This window comes from Microcaecilia unicolor, chromosome 6, assembly GCF_901765095.1.
Source record: "Microcaecilia unicolor chromosome 6, aMicUni1.1, whole genome shotgun sequence".
Taxonomy (NCBI): Eukaryota; Metazoa; Chordata; class Amphibia; order Gymnophiona; family Siphonopidae; genus Microcaecilia; species Microcaecilia unicolor.
In genome coordinates, this window is record NC_044036.1 from 44,805,067 (window position 1) to 44,821,682 (window position 16,616).

The following is a 16,616-nucleotide window of genomic DNA, read 5'->3' on the forward strand; positions in this document are numbered from 1 at the left end:
GCTCCTCCAAGTCTACTACTCTAGCTTGAAAAGAATGGACTCATTTTCTGAGAGCTGGGAGCTTTTTGCATCAAGCACACACATATAGCCTTTAACCAACTGGGAGATAATCACACATGTGACACTCAATGCAAAAGACTGGATAGCACCCCTCTTGCTGCTGGACTGCTGTCTGCATCTTAGTATTATAGAGTTGTTTAATTAAAGCTTCTTAAGGTACTAGAGATATCAGATGAATATAAAAAGCCTTAAGATTATGTGGTATAATTTGTAATTTATTTAGTGTGTGCTGCTCAGAATCTAATTAAATGTAATTAAAACTCTAATAAAAACTCTCCTATTGTCCTAATTAGAATAATTGGCTACAAAAGAAGAGTTGAGCTAGGGGTGAGTGGGAACTGGGGAAGGGGTGGGAATGAAGACTGAACTAGCCCCTGCTGTGCCTTCTAGAATCAATCTGTTAATGCTGTGGCAGAAAATTCAAGTTTTAAAACCATGGGGAAAAGGGTATGGAGACTAGTTAATAAAGTTTGCTTTTTTTTTTTAAATTCTAATTCTAATTGTGTTTATCAATAACCTACAATTCCTCTTTTAAACCCAATCTTTAAGGTACCAAGCACAGAGCAAAACAATGTCACTTACTCAGACAAATGTCCTCTTCTCTAAGAACTTCACATCACTATAGCCTTGTCTCTTTTGCACTCCTTTCTTCCTCTTGTGTTTTACAATTTAATTAATTTAATTAATACTCCTCTTTACCTTATGTTTTATTGTTCAATTGTAACCTTGGCCTCCTTTTGTCACTCTCTTTTTTACTTCACTAACATTTTTGGATTCATCTGTAAACTGCTTAGATATTTGTATTATTTGTGGTATAACATATAAAGGTCAACTATGAGCTATGATCTACGGCTACTTTTGATGATGGTGACGTCAAAACCGTAACAAAATTCAAGAAAGTGTGAGATAAGCACAGAGCATCCTTGATGGCAAAGAAGAGAAGGGAAAGACAGAGATCAAGTGAAGCCAACGGCTGTGTGACAGGAAATAAATTGAGCAACTCCTTATCTGTTCTCACAGTTTATAAACTAACATGTTAAATTTGCAATCTGAACACCACACCAACTCCAAAGCAATTGGATTCTGATGAGTGCTATTAACTGAAAAATGGAATCATAGTTCTGAGGCTTATCATGGATAACAGAAGATGATCAAAGCAGATTTTCTTCATGTTAAATAGTTTAGTCAAGTGAGAACATAGTAATGCTCCAAAGTAAAAAATGTGTTCTGTTAACATTCTGCCATTTCCCTAGAGTGAGTCACACCTACTCCTTTGCAGTGAGACTGAGTGCTTTACATTTTCCCATGAAGGTGGTTTCCAGGATCTCACCACATGTTCTGCACACATGCGTATGCTGCTGTTCTTGTCAAGCACCATTTCCTGTGCAGGGCCAGACTTGGACACATTGAAGGTAATTTTATAACGGACTTCAATGTGTAGAACAGTGTTTTATGAACTAAAGAAGGCTTTTATGAAATTGTTCAACATTCATGCATATAAATATAGGTACAGAGAAGTTATAGTGGCTACCTTTACACAATATAAAGGTAATGATATAAGGAGATGTCTAGATTTAGGCAGCCAGAATGCACATAAATGGCAGTATTATGAGGCATTTATGCCCATAAGTGGATACTTAATACATGTGTATGACCTCTTCTGTAATACCGACTGGTGGGAAAGTATGTGGCATGGTTTGATGGTATGTACTTTGCCAGTAGACATGCACATGGGCGGAGTTTGGGTGCAGTATGGACAGAGCACACATGTATGCATTTAATTATACAACATAAGAATAGCCATATTGGGTCAGACCAATGGTCCACCTAGCCCAGTATCCTGTTTCCAGCAGTGGCCAATCCAGGTCACAAGTACCTGGCAGAAACCCAGATAGTAGTAATATTCCATGTTACCAATCCCAGGGCAAGCAGTGGCTTCCTCTGTCTATCTCAATAGCAAACTATGGACTTTTCCTCCAGGAACTTGTCCAAACTGTTTTTAAACCCAGATACGCTAACTGCTGTTACTACATCTTTCAGAAAAGAGTTCCAGAGTTTAACTATTCATTGACTGAAAAAATATTTCCTCCTATTTGTTTTAAAAGTATTTATGTATATTCCTGCACACATCTAGGCATGGGCATTTATTCTTGCTATAGGGCCACTGTAAGTGGTCATGCCTAGATGTAAATGTATTCTCTGCCTCTTACACTACTATTCTGTAAAGAATAGGCTTAAAACAGACACCATGACTAGTGACTAAGGGGGTCTTTTACTAAGCCGTGGTAGCATTTTTAGCTCGTGGTAGAAATCAGCTGGAGCTATTGTTACTAATATGTAATTTATCCTTAAAATCGAGCGTGGTACCAGAAGAGTGGAGGGTGGCCAATGCAATGCTGATTTTTTAAAAGGTTCCATAGGATATCCGGGAAATTATACACTGGTGAGTTTGATGTCGGTGCCAGGCAAAATGATAGGGACTATTATAAAGAACAAAATTACAGAGCATATGCAAAAGCAAGGATTAATGAGACAAAGCCAACATGGCTTTAGTGAAGAGAAATCTTGCCTCACCAATCTATTACATTTCTTTGAAGGAGTGGACAGAGTGGACACTCCGGAGGGAGTGGAAAGCATGAAAAAAGATCTGCGGAAGCTAGAAGAATGGTCTAACGTTTGGCAATTAAAATTCAATGCGAAGAAATGCAAAGTGATGCACTTAGGGAGTAGAAATCCATGGGAGACGTATGTGTTAGGCGGTGAGAGTCTGATAGGTATGGACGGGGAGAGGGATCTTGGGGTGACAGTATCTGAGGACCTGAAGGCGATGAAACAGTGTGACAAGACGGTGGCCGTAGCTAGAAGATTGCTAGGCTGTATAGAGAGAGGTGTGACCAGTAGAAGAAAAGAGGTTTTAATACCCCTGTATAAGATGTTGGTGAGGCCCCACCTGGAATATTGTGTTCAGTTTTGGAGGCCATATCTTGTGAAGGATGTTTAAAAAATGGAAGGGGTGCAAAGAAAAGCAACGAGAATGGTATGGGATTTGCGTTACAAGACGTATGAGGAGAGACTTGTTGACCTGAACATGTATACCCTGGAGGAAAGGAGAAACAGGGGTGATATGATACAGACATTCAAATATTTGAAAGGTATGAATCCGCAAACAAACCTTTTCCGGAGATGGGAAGGCGGTAGAATGAAAGGACATGAAATGAGATTGAAGGGGGCAGGCTCAAGAAAAATGTCAGGAAGTATTTTTTCACGGAGAGAGTGGTGGATGCTTGGAATGCCCTCCCACGGGAGGTGGTGGAGAGGAAAACGGTAACGGAATTCAAACATGCGTGGGATAAACATAAAGGAATCCTGCTCAGAAGGAAGGGATCCCCAGAAGCTTAGCTGGTGGTGGGAGGCAGGGCTGGTGGTTGGGAGGTGGGGATAGTGCTGGGCAGACTTATACGGTCTGTGCCCTGAAAAAGACAGGTACAAATCAAGGAAAGGTATACACAAAAAATGGCACATGTGAGTTTATGTTGTTGGGCAGACTGGGTGGACCGTGCAGGTCTTTTTCTGCCGTCATCTACTATGTTACTATATTTGAGTGAAGAACCGGTTGATATTGTGTATCTGGATTTTCAAATGGCTTTTGACAAAGTACCTCATGAAAGACTCCAGAGGAAATTGGAGAGTCATGGGATAGGAGGTAGTGTTCTATTGTGGATTAAAAACTGGTTAAAAGATAGAAAACAAAGAGTAGGGTTAAATGGTCAGTATTCTCAATGGAGAAGGGTAGTTAGTGGGGTTCCCAAGGGGTCTGTGCTGAGACCGCTGCTTTTTAACGTATTTATAAATGACCTAGAGATAGGAATAACTAGTGAGGTAATTAAATTTGCTGATGATACAAAGTTATTGAAAGTCATTAAATTGCGGGAGGATTGTGAAAAATTAGAAGAGGACCTTACGAGACTGGGAGACTGGGCGTCTAAATGGCAGATAACGTTTAATGTGAGCAAGTGCAAAGTGATGCATGTGGGAAAGAGAAATCCGAATTATAGCTACGTCACTGAGCAAGAAAGGGATCTAGGTGTCGTCGTTGATGATACGTTGAAACCTTCCGCTCAGTGTGATGCTGCAGCTAAGAAAGCAAACAGAATGTTAGGTATTATTAGGAAAGGAATGGAAAACAAAAATGAGGACATTATAATGCCCTTGTATCGATTCATGGTGCGACTGCACCACGAATATTGTGTTCAATTCTGGTCGCCGCATCTCAAAAAAGATATAGTGGAATTAGAAAAGGTGCAGAGAAGGGCGACGAAAATGATAAAGGGGATGAGACGACTTCCCTATGAGGAAAGGCTAAAGTGGCTAGGGCTCTTCAGCTTGGAGAAAGGGCGACTGAGGAGAGATATGATAGAAGTCTATAAAATAATGAGTGAAATTGAACGGGTAGATGTGAAGCATCTGTTTACGCTTTCCAAAAATACTAGGACTAGTAAATGTGTGTTTGCTTTCCTTGGGATAATTTTATAAAAATGCGTAGGCATATGTTTGCTTATATAAAATAGGCACAATGAATGTACCTATGTGCCGTGGCAACTTAGGTACCCTCTTACAAAATTATTCTCTTAATAACATAAAACATCACCCAGATATGAGGATTTGCTATCCTGCTTGTCCTCACATAAAAACCAAAACCACAAGTATATGAAGTTATAAATCAAATACTTGAAAAATATATAAATTAAAACAGAAATGACTAACACACTAGAAACCTTCTGATAATATTGTAAGTTATTTATGCAGACAAAATAATGCTAGTAACAAACATAAATGCAAAACATGATTACATGTAAATCCTTTTTTGTATTTTGAAAGATTAATAGTTGGAATAATTTGCAGATTTTCTGACTACTAGAGCCATTGTTGTTAGGGACTCATTTACCAGCAGTGTATAATAATGCTATTAATGTGCATTATTTGCCACAGGGACAATTTTAGGTAAGGGCCCTGGGGCAAACAGTGTCAGCATGCACTATTAGTAAATGACCCCCTAAATGTGTTTTCTGAGGATATACATTGCAAATAAATGTATCCACAGCTCCCTTGTATGGTAGTTGTGCCCCACCCAGTGCATCCCAGGATGCACTGTGTAGGGCTGGGTGATGCCATTTTCAAGATGGCGCCTGCTGAAGCAGGAGCAAGTATGGGGGATCTAGGAGGTATGGGGATCTAGGAAATGGTTGGGCCTCCACTATTCCACCAGGCCAAAGTGACTCGGAGGACCAAGCTGGGCTACCAGACGGACCTGGCCTGGCCTAACCAGAAGAAGACACAGGGAGGCCTGGCTTGGCCTGCCTTGGCCAGTGGGCCTGGCCTGGTCTGGGTCAGCTGGGGGGAGGCTACTGGACCACCAAGGCTTGTGACTGGAGAGTGGGGACCTTTGGACCATTTTTTAAGGCTGGAGTAAGTGAGAATCAGGTAAAGGTGGGTGCCATATGTGTGTGGAGGGGCAAGAAGAGATGTCAGGTTGGTTTGGGGGTAAGGGGCTTTTGCCACAGCATGCTTTTTAAAAATTATTTTTAAGGTTAACTTTCCTGTCAATGCCTAAGCCAATCACTACTCAGGCACTGATAGTAAAGTTGACATTTTTTTCACCGAGAAGCAGATTTGCTGCGATTTTAATGTGGAATTAATTTGCATGCTCATTATTTTGAGCATGGCATGACAATTTTTTGCACTAGATTCATGGTAGAGGCATTGGCCCCTCAAACATGCCGACTTTGGTAAAATGGAAACATACCTGAAGGAGGAGCTGCAGGGTGGTAGGAAATAAAGCAACTAGAAAGAGAGTGGGCTAAACTGATACAGGGCAACAGAAAATAAAGAGGAAAAGGAAATATGTTTGTCCAGGGAAGTGGCTGCAAAAATAAAGGCAAATAAGGTAGTATTTACCATACAGAAGATCACAAAAATAGAATACACAAAGAAAGAAATCAGGATGACAAAGGCACATGCAGAGTCACAAATAGATACAGATGTAAAAGCAACGTAAGATTTTTTTTCAGCTATACTGGGAAGAGGAGGAAGTACAAGATTCAAAGATGTGAGGGCCAATGTGTGGAACGAGACAAGAGAAAAGTAGTGATGTTCAACAAATACTTCTGTTCAATTCAATGTTTGCGGAAGAAAAACTTGGAGAAGGTCTGTAGATCATTGACAAGGATATATATGGGGATGTCATAGATAACATAAGAACATAAATGTTGCCATACTGGGACAGACCGAATGTCCATCAAGCCTAGTATCCTGTTTCCAACGAGTACCTGACAAGATTCCAGAACAGTAAAATAGACTTTATGGTGCTTATCCTAGAAATAAGCAGTGGATTTTTCCCAAGTCCTTGCAGTGACCTCACAAGACTTCTGTAGAAGTCTTGCGAGGCTGCCGCTTCAACTGTGTCTCGGCAGCCATTTTGAATCAGCGCTGGGAAAAAGACAGTCTGCAGACGCACCGGGCAGGAAAAGGGGACTCTTTCCTGTCCCAAAAAGGTCACTAGACCACCAGGGCACCACACTAAGGTAAATGAGGGGAGGGGAGGATAGGACACCCTGAGGCCAGCCTGCCCGTTTGTCCGTAAATCTGGACAAACGGGCAGGCTGGCAAAATCCGCCCGGTTGCCCAACCGTGTCCTCAAAAACAGGACATGTCTGGGTAAAACTGGATGTATGCTAACCCTAACATTGACATTCTTCATCGCTCTGATCCCTCCTCCATTTTGACCAAGGAGGTTGAAGAAAAACAGAAGAATGGATGAGTATGACGTCAAAAAGTTGAAGCCGTCATATAGTTCACTCATGCATCCTCATTGTCATTCTTTATTGTTGGTAGCATTTTTATTTAATCTCACTTATATTTTCAAACATGCTGGCTTTTGCAGCATAAGGATGTACACAGAGGAAGTACCGGTTTCATTGGTTAGAGTACTAATTTGTTCTACATTTTAAATCATTGTCTCATTTGGAGGGGCTGGCTATATGCACTCCCTATATTCATGCAGAGATGTTTACACCTGGTAAAGGGCCACCAAAACAGACATCATGTTATGAGAATCAGGTACTTAACAATCAGACTTACTATTTATAAGTACAATTTAAAAAAAAAACATTAATTAAGTTGAAACTAGGAGCATTTAACATCTTTTTTTCCTGTGCCTATCTCAAAAGAAAAAGATGGCATGTGGGAACTTGCTCCTTTTTTGTGGAATGCAATGGTATATTATAAAAATGCACTTGCTTTTTTTATTACTGCTATTTCACAGATATGTATTGAATAATGAGGTAGGGGTTTTCTTCATGCAGAAGTTCTGTCCAGAGACAGTCTAAATGTGCCATCATTAAATATGCCAGCATTGTCCAGTTCAGCAAACTATTAGAAGTTCATACAAAGTTAATTATGTTCAATTGAAAATAAATCTGTTTGCTCAGGCTGCTTGCTATGTGAATATTCCATCACAGTTTCATTATTGACACGTGGTATTACATATTAAGGGCATCTGCTGTAAACTTTGTTTTAATTGTTTATCCAGTCCTTACATGCACATAGCTTTACTTTTAAACCCAAAGATGAATCCTAAGGATGGTTGAACAATTAAGTATAAACTGTGGTGTTGTTGTTGTTTGTTTATTTTTACTTTATTTGTTTTGGACTGCTTTCTGTCCTGCTGATCTGTACATCTGCTGTCTGGAATTTTGGAAGATGGAAATGAGAAGATAAAAATTAAATTTTGGATGTACTCTGTAGAAGTTGTTGTTTACTTTTGCAAAGTGCGTATAGATGCCTGTTCTGGTGTATGCATGTGATAATATTTGAATAACAGTCTATACTTATTGTTATGATTTCTGAACATGCAGCATCATTAAAGGACAGACTTTTAAATGTCCAGCTGGGTATATTATGGTAATCTCATCTTTAATAAATGGTTCAGACATATCCATGTACTTGCTCCCATGATATAACTGAATTCTATTATTCTGTCTCACTGCATTTTCAAATGTAAGCCACATTGAACCCGAGTTTGCTTGGGATAATGTGGGATATAAATGTAAAAAAAAAAATCCTTCATCCTCCACCGCTAAGACACTTCCTATCCAGATGGATGGTGATGGCACAATGAAAGCAAGTTTGGTCCAGTGAAGACTAACTCAAAATAACCTGTTCCTTAGGTGGGCCCTAGTATTACCACATTGAAAATGCAACCATAACATGTCTCTGTGGTTATGTTCCACTAATAAGTTAAATGATTAACTGGCTATCTTGAAAGGATTATATAACCTTTGTATGCATGACTAAGGACACAAACATACACTTATTTATTCACTATCACGATTCCTCATGTACAGACTGAAAACAACCTTTTTAGGGTGGATAGCGTTCACAATGAGCTCCTTTTATTATCGACCAGATAGAAGAGTTAAGAGAATTCAGTTTTGGCACAGTTTAACCCTTTAGACCCTTTAGTGTCCAATGTTCCCTATCAATCTGTTCCCATATGGCTTATTACGGGAACATTGGACACTAAAGGGTTAAGCCATCACAAGAACAAAATATGAGAAAACCAATGGCCTAAATTAGGGGCTTCTAACCCATTTAGTTATGTTTAAGCAAAATAGATCTGCATGAAACAAAATATTTATTTTTATTTTTACTTATAAAACCACTTTTGTCCCTGAAACATGCCTAAACACAGAATAATCTAATTGTGTATCTAAAATGTAAACTTCTACAAAACAGACGCAGATGTGAGTCCATGTGCCCCAATGAAAGGAGAGTTTAATTTTACTTCCATTTAATTTCAGTATATTCCATCTTTATAACACCAGGCTTCCCAAGGCAGATTACAACAGCAGTTAAGATGAACTCATCAAGAAACAGGATATCCTCACTGAAATCTCCCCATCTGTATCGTATAGAACAGTGTAGAAACATGAGCACAAAATGCAGAGGTTATCTGCTGTTTCTACCAGCTATAATAATTTTTTAAGCTGCTTTAGTGATATTCAATTTTTATTTCATGATATTTATATCTAGATATGAGAAGCTTTCAAATAAATTAAAAAGCTGTCAAATAAGTAAAAAAAAAACAACAACAACAAAATCTTTTGTCTTCCACCTTTTAAGACACTGCCTATCCAACTGGAACAGCTTTAGGCTTTTTACAGGTGAACCACGCATTTATTTTTAATAATCTTTTGCTATTGTTTTCAATAGCATTTGCTATTGTTTTAGCTGAACTAAAGCTCCACCTACTGCTGGCAAGCTCCGCCTACTGGCTTCAGCCCGTATAATGGACTAGATAGGAACACCCCTTCTCCTGTATTCTTCAACTTCCTTGGTTTTGACCATAAATAAATGATGTGAGAGTTATTTGGTTACCTCTGCCTTCCTCCAGTCATTATCAGTCTGGTCTTCTTTCAAGACTGGCCTTTCCTAGGCTCTCCTATTGTAATAGGATCTTTAGAGATGAATTCTCCTTGTCTGGCCTTAAGAAGATTGAAGAGATTGCACACATTTGAAGTTCTTGTATCATTTCTCAAAGACATTCATACTGAGTTTGCCATCAGATGAAAAATTGTTAGAACAACAACAGTTAATGATTCCTGCTTTGTGAAAGCCTTCTCTGTTATTGGACATTATGACGATGATGATGATGATAAAGTATTATACAGAAGTCAAGTGTTTCAGAGAGATATTCCCTTAATCAATACCTGCAGACCCAGTCAGAAGACATCAGTAGTATTGCAGCCTGGTGGTCTGATCTGAAGGAATTTTTTTATCAGCTTGAAAATTCTACTTCCTGCCAATGTAGTTGTGAACACCTTTTTAGCTGTGCTGATTTAATAATGGCTCACGAGTTCACTGGCATGAATGACAGTCATTTTCAAATGTAGTTTTACTAAAAGCAAAATGGCTTGAATTGTAGAGCAATGAAGTTGTTGGGATACTGTTAACAGTGGTTGCATTCATTGTAGCTGCAGTACTTTTACTCAAAAAGTATTATATTATTCAATTTTTTAATGTGTTCTTCACTGGACTGTTACTAAAATATGCATTTATTATTACTTAAACTAGAGAACATGAATTGAGGTTGTAAGATGGTAGACTTAGGAGCAATGTCAGGATTTTTTTTTCACACAGAGTGTGGTCATTGCCTGGAATGCCCTCTCAAGGGAGGTGGTGGAGACAAAAACGGTGACAGAATTCAAAAAGGTGTGGGATGAACACAGAAGTTAGAAAATGGATGGTATAAAAAAACAAAAAATGACTGCATTATGTTGATGTGATTTGAGTGGGCTTCAGCAATAACTCCAGTAGTTGGAACATAAGGACAGGACATGAATTGATAATGCTTGTGACTATGGGGCAGACTGATTGGACTGTTCAAGTCTTCATCTGTCATCATCTACTATGTTGCTATGGAGCTCATTTTCAAAAGAGAAAAACATCCAAAAAGTGGCATAAATCTGCATTGGAACGTTTTTCTTATAAAAATGTCCAGATTGATATTTTCAAAAACAATTTTAGATTCTTTTCTATGAAGTCTGTCAGAAGTGCGTTCAAATCACAAAGGGGCGTGTCAAAGGTGTGTTAAGGGCGGGATCTGGGCATTCCAAACACTTGGACATTTTTCAGCCATAATGGAACAAAACAAAAGTATCCAGGACTGAAAACAAGACACTTTCAGCTTGGCACAAAATGAATAGGGCACAAACCGCTACTAAACGGACTTGGAAAAATCCAAAATTCCAGGAATAACATGTATAGAATGTTTGTACGTTGGGAAGCTTGCCAGGTGCCCTTGGCCTGGATTGGCCGCTGTCGTGGACAAGATGCTGGGCTCGATGGACCCTTGGTCTTTTTCCAGTATGGCATTACTTATGTACTTATGTAAAAGGGTGCCCTAAATGACCAGATGACCACTGGAGGGAATGAGGGGTGACCTCCCAATACCCCCTCCAGTAGTCACTGACTCCCTCCCACCCCCCACAAATGTGAATACAAATATGATTTAGCAACCTCTATGACAGCCTAAGATATTAGAGCCAGGTCTATTAGAGCAGCATGTAGGTTCCTGGAGTAGTGTAGTGGTCAGTGCAGTGCACCATGGAGTGGGGGACTCTGGTCCCTCTCTCCTTCTACCTGTCACATTTGTGATGGAAACTATGAGCCCTCCAAAACTCACAAGAAACCCACTGTACCCACATATAGGTACCCCCTTCACCCATAAGGACTATTGTGTATGGTTGTGGGCAGCGGGTTTTGGGGGGCTCAGCAGACAAGGGAAGGGAGCAATGGTGAGATATGTACCTGGGAGCATGGTTTTGAAGTCTGCAGTGCCCCATTTATCTCCTGGGATGTCTGGGAGACCACTCTACTAAAAATGCTGGCCTCTCCTACATCCCAATGGCTTGATTTTCTATGTTTTTCATTTGAACTTTTTTTTTTAATGGAACTAAAAACAAAACGTCCAAAGCACAAAACCTTGTTAGAAACAGTATTTTTTAAAACAAAGACAGACATTTTTCTTTTTGGAAAATGAACTTCCTTCCTGTTCAGATTTTTGAACATTTTTTGCAAAACGTCTAAAGTAGACTTAGACGTCATATCGAAAATGCCCCTTCACGTATGGTACTATGTTAACGAATTCATGCATAAAACACCACCGCCCCAATTTTCCCAGGCACAGTGCTAGCACCATAAGGCTGAAGCTAGGAGACAACCAGTGCTATTTTGATGCTGGCAGCCTTTGGGGCTGAGGTGACAGGGTGACGGGGAGATTGTCACGTCTATGCCTCCTCCCTCACTAGTCACCAGAGATAGTCCTGGTATGTGGCAGGAGGCTTTTGTGCTGGAAATACCCACAGATTTAAATGCTAGTGCTGACAATATGTATGACTATTTGATTGGACTCTGCGTAATCAGATGTCTTTTTTTTTACATCTTTGTTACAGCGGTGAGCAGGATGAATAGAAACTGTGGTTGAACTTTGATGACAAGTGGTGAGGGAATAGCATACCCTGTTGCTCAACTTCTAACCTGACGTCTTCTGCTGCTATCATCCTTTCTACCACCAAATTATTCATTCACCACAAAAGAAAAAGAAAGATGATGAATACTGTTTGTATTGCAGTACTAATCAGTGGCCCAGGTTAACATATGATTTATTGCTAGCAGGTTAGTACTGAGGAGTGGCCTAGTGGTTAGGGTGGTGGACTTTGGTCCTGAGGAACTGAGTTCGATTCCCACTTCAGGCACAGGCAGCTCCTTGTGACTCTGGGCAAGTCACTTAACCCTCCATTGCCCCATGTAAGCTGCATTGAGCCTGCCATGAGTGGGAAAGCGTGGGGTACAAATATAAATTGGAAGACAATCCATTAGTATTTCAGGAATTTCCCATACTCCTCCTAGCATTGTTGTTCCCGGTGCAAGTATGTGAGAGCACATTTCTCACTATTTTAATTCAATGCCCTAGATGTGAAGCTGATGCTAAAACTGGTGTACAGGGTTAACCCTAGAAGGCTGTGGAGCCCAGGATACAAAACCAGTGTTGGGGGGGGGGGGGGGGGGGTGCAAACAAGGAAACTGTCCTGGGTGGGAACCCATTCCAAACAGGCCTCTAAGCCTACCCAAAGCTGAAGGAGGCATAACCTGCTTTGGGCCCACTTCCAACTATTTGCCCTGAACCCAAGTATGTCAAATACCAGCCCTACCAGGACAAATCATACTGGGTGGCCTCCCCATGACTGAAATTAACAAATGAGATGATTCTATTTGGACCATCTCCCAAAGTACATCCTGGTCCAACACTCTATCACCATATAAGCTGCACCAGATCCTGCTCCAATGGTGCTCTAGGAAGTAATATCAAACGGGACAGAGTTACCAGACCCTGCCTCCAAAGTGTAGGGCAAAGGGTAGTCACCCTGATATTCCCTCCAAGGACAACTGTCTTCTCCTGCAAACAATGACCGCCTGACCTTTTTGTTCCTTATTTTCTCCCTTTCCATTCCACAAACATGCAAAGTGGATTACAGACTTTAAATATACAATGACAATAAAATGTAATCAAAAGATAAAACAACACATAATACAGTATAATAGTCATCAATAAATAATTATCCTGCTCAATCCTCATCTCTCCATTGTCTTCTAAACCACAAAATTGAAAATAGTCTGAATATTCCTTTAGTTCTTGTGGGAGACTATATCAATGGAGTGGCCTAGTGGTTAGGGTGGTGAACTTTGGTCCTGAGGAACTGAGTTCAATTCCCACTTCAGGCACAGGCAGCTCCTTGTGACTCTGGGCAAGTCACTTAACCCTCTATTGCTCCATGTAAGCCGCATTGAGCCTGCCATGAGTGGGAAAGTGTGGGGTACAAATGTAACAAAAAAAAAAAAAAACACCACTCCTGAAAGAGCTTGAAACTGAGGCCAAGATGCACTAAAAAATCATTACAGCCCTTCCCTTAGCTCAGCTAAACACGTTGTGATTGGCTCAGAGACTTCCAGGTCTCTCAGCTGAGTGAAGGACATCCAAAAAGGCCATTTTTATTATTGGAGGGGGGGTGGGGGGGAGGACATCCAAAAAGGGCGTCTTTTTGGATGGACGTCCTCAACTGCACTCTCCTGCTACGATCGAGCCACATCGGAGCCTTCCTGCAGCAGGCCATGGAGGGGGTGAGCGGCGCAGCGTCTTCCTTTCGGGCAACACAGGTTTTTATTAAGTGAAGGACATCCAAAAAGAACGTCTTTGGAGTGGGGGGGGGGAGTTCAGGTGAAGGACATCCCTGATGACATTTTTTTCTTCCGATTTGCCCCAACGAGAGGTGTAGACCTCCTGTTAGGTTTTTCACGATAAGGGGATCAGAAAACCGTAGTGCATCTCATTATAATAGCCTTGCAATAGCCTTTGGATCATCTGCATTCCGTTTTCGTTAGCTGCTACCGTGATCGGAAAATGGCTCGGAGAAGCCTTTAGTGCATGCCAGGGTTTACTACTTGCTCGTTAATGGCTCATTAAGTTTAGTGCATCTGGCCCTGAGATCTTTTTAATCCACAGGCCTGTGGGTTTACAACTACCACATTATGAGGGCTATTTTAGAAGCATCTCCATGTGTAAATAGAAGCATTTACACATGTAGATTGCATATATACTGTATGTAAATGGAGATTTCAGAAAGCCGCTGTTTACACTTGGAGATCCACACCATGTAGAGATTTAAAGGGACATGGTTTGGCGAGACCTTGGGCACAACAAACATCTTCCCGTGTATTCCTCATTTTACAAAGGGAATATACACTTAATAGGGCTTTATACGAGGGATTAATGGAGTAATTTAGGAGGCAGTAAGGGCTCCCACGCTAACCCAGCGGTAACCAGGCAGTGAACAGGGCTGCCTGATTACCACTGGTAAGCCCCCAGTACTAGAAAATAAAACTGCATTTTCTAGCACCGGAGTTGGTGTGCAGCAGAGGCCAGGACTACCGCCAGGCTCCTGCGGTAGCCTGACAGTAGGTCTGATTTGTCGTGTGCCGAGGCGGTAGCCCTACCGCCCTTATTGTATGCTAAGAATTAGCGCAGGCTAAATGGTAAGAAGCCCATTTTATTCCTAAGGGTGTCTCAGCACATAGAGCATGCTAAATCCGTTAGTGCACCTTAGTAAAAGGTGCCCAAAGTTTGTAAAATTGAGCAACTGCATATGGAAGCAGCACTACTTCCATGTGGAAACTGCTATGTTCTTGCCACTTATTTTTTCCACTTGTATATTTGTAAAATGGCTATTCTTCCTGTACATGCCAGCAAATACCCATGCATTCCTGTATGTACTTATGGGTATTTTACAAAAGGCTCTACCGGAATTGAGCATGCCCTTACCTGGACATTATATTCTGATCTCAATGTTCTATGTAAAATAGGACTTCACATGCCTGACTAGATCTTGGATTCAGGTTGGTTAGATACACACACACAAGGAGTGACACGGGCTGCACAGCAGGACATGTTTATCCACGCCTACCCTAGCTGAGATAATATTTACTACTACTACTACTACTACTATTTAGCATTTCTATAGCGCTACAAGGCGTACACAGCACTGCACAAACATAGAAGAAAGACAGTCCCTGCTCAAAGAGCTTACAATCTAAGAGACAAAAAATAAAGTAAGCAAATCAAATCAATTAATATGTATGGGAAGGAGAAGAGGATAGGTGGAGGCGAGTGGTTACAAGTGGTTATGAGTCAAAAGCAATGTTAAAGAGGTGGGCTTTCAGTCTAGATTTAAAGGTGGCCAAGGATGGGGCAAGACGTAGGGGCTCAGGAAGTTTATTCCAGGCGTAGGGTGCAGCGAGACAGAAGGCGCAAAGTCTGGAGTTGGCAGTAGTGGAGAAGGCAACAGATAAGAAGGATTTATCCATGGAGCGGAGTGCACAGGAAGGGGTGTAGGGAAGGACGAGTGTGGAGAGATACTGGGGAGCAGCAGAGTGATGCATTTATAGGTTAATAGAAGAAGTTTGAACAGGATGCGAAAACGGATAGGGAGCCTGGGAAGCAACTTGAGGAGAGGGGTAGTATGAGTAAAGCGACCCTGGCGGAAGACGAGACGGGCAGCAGAGTTTTGAACCGATAGAAGGTTGTAACCATCTCTCTGACCTTATGTGCAACTTTCTTTAAATCAGTCCCCTTATTTTCTAATTCCTCTTACTCTCTTACCTATCTATATGTTCCATCTTTGTTTATACCCTACGCTGTCTATGATAATGTTTTATTATGTATTGTATTGACATTGTAAGTAGCATACTAAGCCATACTTTGTATTGTTATTTGAATATTTTTACTGATGTAATTGTCCATTGCTTATTTCTGATTTATTCTTACTGTACACCTCCTTGAGTGAATTCCTTCAAAATGGTAGTAAATAAATCCTAATAAATAAATAAACTGGCCCATCTTGTAATATATCAGAAAATCCAGGCACCAGATAAATTTAATCCATAACTCCATCAAGTGCAAGGCAAATAACAATGCAGTTCTTCTTTCTCAAGGTGTCCTGTGGGCAGGGGTGGACTGACAGTGATCTGGGCCCCTAGGCACTAAGGGTCACGGACCCCTAACCACATATGAAAAATGATTAAAATAGATGGAAGCTAGAGGAAAGTGAGACCCCTACTGTTGTTGGCCCTCTGAATCACTACTTTTGTGACCAAATTTTGAATCCTCTGTAACCTCTTCTACAAACTCTTTGGCATTACATTGAACAACTATGACAATACTGTCTCTTGCCATACATTGAGAAAACAAGTCTTGCCATAGTGATTCATGCCATGAGGACATCAAGGATGGATTACTGTAATGCACTCTACATTGGTGTGACTAGAAGGAGATTCCAATTTATTCAGAATGCTGCAGCGCGATTGATAGAAGGTTGTATACGATGTGATAACAATGACACCATTTCTACAAAAACTCCACTGGCTGACAGTTGTAGTTTTGAGAG

The 16,616-nt window shown here is 40.7% G+C and overlaps 1 long non-coding RNA gene across 1 annotated transcript; it reads left to right on the plus strand.

Annotated features, from left to right (window-relative positions):
* Window positions 1–273: 273 nt before the first annotated feature.
* On the plus strand, window positions 274–9,122 carry LOC115471585. The gene is made up of 3 exons (XR_003942371.1): window positions 274–284; window positions 2,509–2,514; window positions 9,038–9,122. It is a non-coding gene; the product is annotated as an uncharacterized LOC115471585 (long non-coding RNA).
* Window positions 9,123–16,616: the final 7,494 nt, after the last annotated feature.